Raw genomic sequence first — 6,213 nt, 5'->3', positions numbered from 1 at the left:
TTTTGTTTTGTTTAATAATTGTGGGTTTTCTTTGGATTCTTTCTGCTTAGACCAAATTCTGAATGAGCCCTCTTATTAAGTAGCATCTTTCTATAGGCAGTGATTTATTTTCCAGCGCTACCTGCTTAGAAGTAATTAAAGTGGATCAAATAGAGGGCCAGATTCTGACACCTTTACACCCTGCAGTTCCTGAATACTGCTGCAATAGCCTAGAGGGCTCATAAAGGGTCTCAAATTGCTCATGGGGGAATCTGCCCCTCCCTTCAGGACTAGACCAGAGCTGACGTTTGTGGCCCTTCAAAGAGACATTCCTGCGTGAGGACAGGGGAGAGAGAGGGAGCGGCCATAGCTTAACACTACTCTGGGGTGCAGAGTAGTCCACAGGTGGTCTGGGCAGGGCTTTTGCAAATTACAGAAGGGACCACTCCTGTCCCCAGCAAGTCCTGGAATCCAGGGGTGCAAAGGTGGCTTAAAACCACCTTTGCCCTCCCCTCTTCCTGGCTGTGCGCCTTTGAAGCCCAAGGAGTGGCATTTGTGGTGTTCTTAATACACACTATTTGGTTTGAGAAATTTTAATCCAATTAAATAGAGGATGAAATGTGATCATTGATTGAATAAAATGGAAGGCACTGTATTGAGAACTGCAATCAATAAGTGAAACTTAAGCTGCAGTATGATTTAGCATTAAAATATATTTGTGGGGAAAGGTAGAATTTGGGAGCAGGTGTTAGAAAATGTTGAGGAAAATATACTGCCAAAATATCAACAGAAGAATCATTAACGTGTTCTCTCTTCCTTTCCTCAGAGTGCCTGCAGGTTTATTTAGGTTAAAATGAAACCCCATATAGAGACCATCCAAAGAATGTGCTGATAGTAGTGTGCCCCTCACAGCTGTTGCCATTCCTCCAGAGCTGAAGCAAGTGTAAGGAGGAAACCAGATATGAAGACCAGAATAAGGTCTAAATGAATCAGTTTAACTACCCAGACCTCCAAAAAAAGGAGGGAAGCTCAGTCTCACACAGTGTGAAATGCTTACCTTTCGGGAGAAAAGGAATATACAGATAAATAAGGGGAGATGGCTCATTGTTACTTCTTGTTAAAGGGCGGGAATACAAAGCTCACCTCTCCTCTCTACACAGAGGATATATTAACTTCTGAGGAGCCTGACCTTGCTCACACTGATGTCAAAGACAAAACCCCCATAGTCAAAAAGGGGAGCACCACCGGGCTCTGCCCATATGGCAAGCAGGTCTTCTGTCCCTCAAGAATAGTCCCTGTGTGCCTTTATAAATGTAGGTGCCTTGATTGACTCAGGCTACATGTGGGAAGAAACTCTGCAGAAGAAAAATGAGATTAGTTGTTGCAAGGGGATGGGGAGAGAAAGAGAGTTCAGCTAATAAATTACACTTTTTTCAGCACCTAGCCTTTGAGTAGCATGCCAGTCTCAAGTAGCATTTCTGGGAATGTACTGAGGGACTGTCCAATCATTCTCCTTCATTTCCACCCCACCTCCTGTGCAGACCTTCTTACACAAGCTACTGGCTGCATTCAAACACACCTATGTTTGATTCAGTATTGCCTCAAACATTTTTGTTTTTGCCAGTGGTGTGTTTAGTAGATAATTAAAAAAAAAACCCAGTATTTATTTAGCTGATAATTGTAACCCTGGAAAAAATGGCCTTCAGTTGTTTGTTTCATTTTAACCCCTAACTGCACTGTAAAATTACTGTGGGCACTGAGAGACAGCTGAAAATTTCCATGGCTGAGGCTTTTTGCACTGAAGTTTTGTTGCAGCTGTTTTTTGGTGGGGGGAGAAGGGAAGGGAGTAGCTTATGGAAATAGGCACTATTCCTGCTCATTTTCTTTCCTGGTGTTGAGCAAGGCATCCATGCATTTTTGTTTTATTTTTTAAGACATTTAAAACAGGTTCCTTAATAAAAAGCATACTCAAATCAGACCTCACTGCTCTGTCCTCACCGTAGACACACACTCAGTGCTTTTAAAGACATTGACCAGTCTACATGGGATTTTTGGCAAAAGTTTCCCACTGCTGCTAACACCAGGGCAGCTCCACAAGTGGTAGCAATCATGAGAACACTAGCATAATCAAGGTGCCTGTGTCTGCCAGGATTTTTACCATCATGTCACTTAGATCTGCTCTGAGCAGAGTTAGATGATGTGGGGCCTGATACTGCACCCCACTCAAGCTGTGCTTGGCACAGAAATAGAGTAGGGTCAAAGCTGGAATTAAGCCACCTTTACGTCTCCCTGTATTTTAGCCAGATTTTTGGCATAAATTAGAATGGCTCTATTTTACGTATAGTAATGACCTCAAATGGCGATTCCAACAGCTACAGCTGTTGCCTCAGTACATTCTGACCACACCTCCAAGGTGCTCCCTATGTCTGGAGAACCCCTTTATATTGGAGGTATTTCTTGGGAGCCATTTCCACTGACTTTACAGACCTTCTGTGCTATCAGAGTGCACAGAGGCATCAAATGTAATGGCTAATAGCTCATGCTGCTGAAAACCCTGGCAGCCATGTCACCATATTCAAATTTGTGTTCCCACCATCGCTAACAATTGCGTTGCTTCAGCAGTGGGATCAATGGTGGGAAATGTTTGCCAACAAATCCTGGTGTAGACACGGCCTTAGTTCTGATTCTACTTCAGGAATGCAAACGCACGGACAGCTAGGATGTGCCAGAGGGCTAGAGCCGCAGGCCTGCTGATTTTATGGCCCAGTGCTAATGTCAACATTCCTTTTTAGAAATAGTAAGTTTCAAGCCTTTTCCATTGCGGAGCTATACTTAGAAATGGAAACCTGCTGCTGGGGCTGAAAGTTTGTCATGGCTCATTTGTCCTGGGCCAGCCTTGGAGGCAGAGTCGTGGGCCCCATGTACTGCTTTTTGGGAGGTCCAAGGATCAATCTGCAGCTGTGGCAGTCCTCAAGCTGCTGAGTGCTCTCTCCTAGCTGACTTTTGCTCCCCTGCTGAGTTTCCAGTGAGGCCTCTGGCCACTTGCGGTGGGGGCATTACAATGAAGTAAATACTTCATTCGCAGGCAACATGCATGTTAGGCAGTGGGAAGAAGAAGGAGTGTGAACCTAGCTCACCATCCTCAGAAACCCTGGTAGGGAGAAAAAGAGGAGGTTATATGAGGAGGTTAAAAGAGGAGCTGCCAGCTGAGATGGGAAGTGCCCCTTTAAAGGCTATGGGAGTGAGTATGCTTCCTGGTGCACTAATTGTCCTGGGAGGCATTGATCCTTCTTGAAGCACTGATTTCTGGAACTCCCCTGGGGCAGTGCAGCTCTGCAGAGCCCCCAACAAGGGCCAATGCGTTAAAGGCACAATCAAAGCCTATATGCAGAGTTGCCAACTCACAGTTTTATTGTGGGTCTCATGATTGTTGGTAGGCCTCTTAAAACCCAGGTTCTGGAGTGATGTGATTGTACAAGAAGCCATTACTCTGCGTTTGCACTTCACTCTAGTGCCCCTTGGCACTACTGTAATAAACATCATCAATCATAACGGTGATAGCAATACTTAAGTGCAAATATCAGCTTTAACGTTTAAATAAACATGTATGTTTCTAGCCCTCACAATTGCACAGAAAAACTTGAAAACATGAACCCTGAAGGCTCAAAAACTAGAAGACCCCCAACACTTTTAAAAAAAATCTCCTCATTTGTAAGCCAATTCCATAAGTTTTGGAGCCTCACTCATGATTTTTGAACATTGGAGTTGGCATTACTGCAGATCTCTTCGTCTGTAGGAAAATATCAACCTTTTCGCAGAGTGCTGAGAAAATGATCCCTTTCTGAAAATGCTGCTGCACTGAAATGTGACATGCCCTCTGCTCATCTGTTCTCTTCTGTTTAATCACACATGGGTTAGTTAAATACACTTTGGCTTTCCATGTTGCTACATGCAGATGGCCCTACTCTAAAATTTTAATCTAAAACAAATTTAATAATGAATTATACTGTTATTTTTTTAAATGAATAGAAAGGAATAAGCATTTTTATTTCCCTTAATTACTATAACTTCTGTGTCAGTTTGCCTCTTCTCATTGCATTTAACTTACTGTCAGTGGAACTAGAGGAGCGCATATTACAGCCTCTCTGAAAACACCTCAAACACTTAACACACTGGACAAATGCAGCCCACTGTTCAACTCCTGCAATCCCATTGATATGATGTTTTTTGGATGTCTTCTACATTTTCAAATATATTGATTTCAATTTCAACACAGAATACAGAGTGTACAGTGCTCACTTTATATTTCTTTTTGATTACAAATAACAAAAAACAAACCCAAAAGAAATAGAATATTTCAATTCACCCAATACAAGTACCGTAGTTCAATCTCTTTATAATGAAAGTTGAACTGACAAATGTAGAATTATGTACAAAAAATAGCTGCATACAAGTCCACTCAGTCGTACTTCAGCCAATCGCTCAGACAAACAAGTTTGGTTACAATTTGCAGGAGATAATGCTGCCCACATCTTCTTTACAATGTCACCTGAAAGTGAGAACAGGCGTTCGCATGGCACTGTTGTAGCTGGCATCGCAAGATATTTATGTGCCGGATGCACTAAGAATTCATATGCACCCTTTATGCTTCAACCACCATTCCAGAGGATGTGCATCCATGCTGATGACAGGTTCTGCTCAATAACGATCCAAAGCAGAGCGGACCGATGAATGTTCATTTTCATCATCCTAGTCAGATGCCACCAGCAGAAGGTTGATTTTCTTTTTTGGTGGTTCGGGTTCTGTAGTTTCTGCATTGGAGTGTTACTCTTGGAGTGTTACTCTTTTAAGACATCTGAAAGCATTTTCCACCCCTCGTCCCTCGGATTTTGGAAGGCACTTCAGATTCTTAAACCTTGGGTCGAATGCTATATATATCCTTAGAAATCTCACCTGGGTACCTTCTTTGCATTTTGCCAAATCTGCTGTGAAAGTGTTCTTAAAACGAACATGTCATCATCCGAGACTTCTATAACATTAAATATATGGCAGAATGCAGGTAAAACAGAACAGGAGACATACAATTCTCCCCCAAGGAGTTCAGTCACAAATTTAATTAATGCATTCTTTTCAGCATCAGCATGGAAGCATTTCCTCTGGAATGGTGACTGAAGCATGAAGGGGCATACGAATGTTTAGCATATCTGGCATGTAAATACCTTGCAGTGCTAGCTACAAAAGTGCCATGTGAATGCGTGTTCTCACTTTCAGGTGACATGGTAAATAAACACATAGACTTTAAGGTCATAAGGGACCATTATGATCATCTAGTCTGACCTCCTGCACAATGCAGGCCACAGAATCTCACGCACCCACTCCTGCAATAAACCTCTCATCGATATCTGAGCTATTGAAGTCCTCAAATCATGGTTTAAAGACTTCAAGGTGCAGAGAATCCTCCAGCAAGCGACCCAGGCCCCATGATGCAGAGGAAGGCAAAAAAACCCCAGAGCCTCTTCCAGTCTGCCCTGGAGGAAAATTCCTTCCCGACCCCAAATATGGTGATCAGCTGAACCCTGAACATGTGGGCAAGATTCACCAGCCAGAAAACCAGGAAAGAATTCTCTCTAGTAACTCAGATCCTATCCCATCTAACATCCCATCACAGGCCATTGGGCCTATTCACCATGAATAGTCAACAATCAACAATAGTCAACAATCAACTAATTGCCAAAATCATGTTATCCCATCATACCATGTCCTCCATAAACTTATCGAGCTTAATCTTGAAGGCAGATAGGTCTTTTGCCCCCACTACTTCCCTTGGAAGGCTGTTCCAGAACTTCACTCCTCTGATGGTTAGAAAACTTCGTCTAATTTCAAGTCTAAAGTTCCTGATGGCCAGTTTATATCCATTTGTTCTTGTGACCACATTGGTACTGAGCTTAAATAATTCCTCTCCCTCCCTGGTATTTATCCCTCTGATATATTTATAGAGAGCAATCATATCTCCCCTCAGCCGTCTTTTGGTTAGATTAAACAAGACGAGCTCCTTGAGTCGCCTTTCATAAGACAGGTTTTCCATTCCTCGGATCATCCTAGTAGCCCTTCTCTGTACCTGCTCCAGTTTGAATTCATCCTTCTTAAACATGGGAGACCAGAACTGCACACAGTATTCCAGGTGAGGTCTCACCAGTGCCTTGTATAATGGTACTAACACCTCCTTATCTCTAC

Source organism: Lepidochelys kempii, chromosome 7 (genome assembly GCF_965140285.1).
Source record: "Lepidochelys kempii isolate rLepKem1 chromosome 7, rLepKem1.hap1, whole genome shotgun sequence".
Taxonomy (NCBI): Eukaryota; Metazoa; Chordata; order Testudines; family Cheloniidae; genus Lepidochelys; species Lepidochelys kempii.
This window is presented reverse-complemented; position numbering follows the sequence as displayed.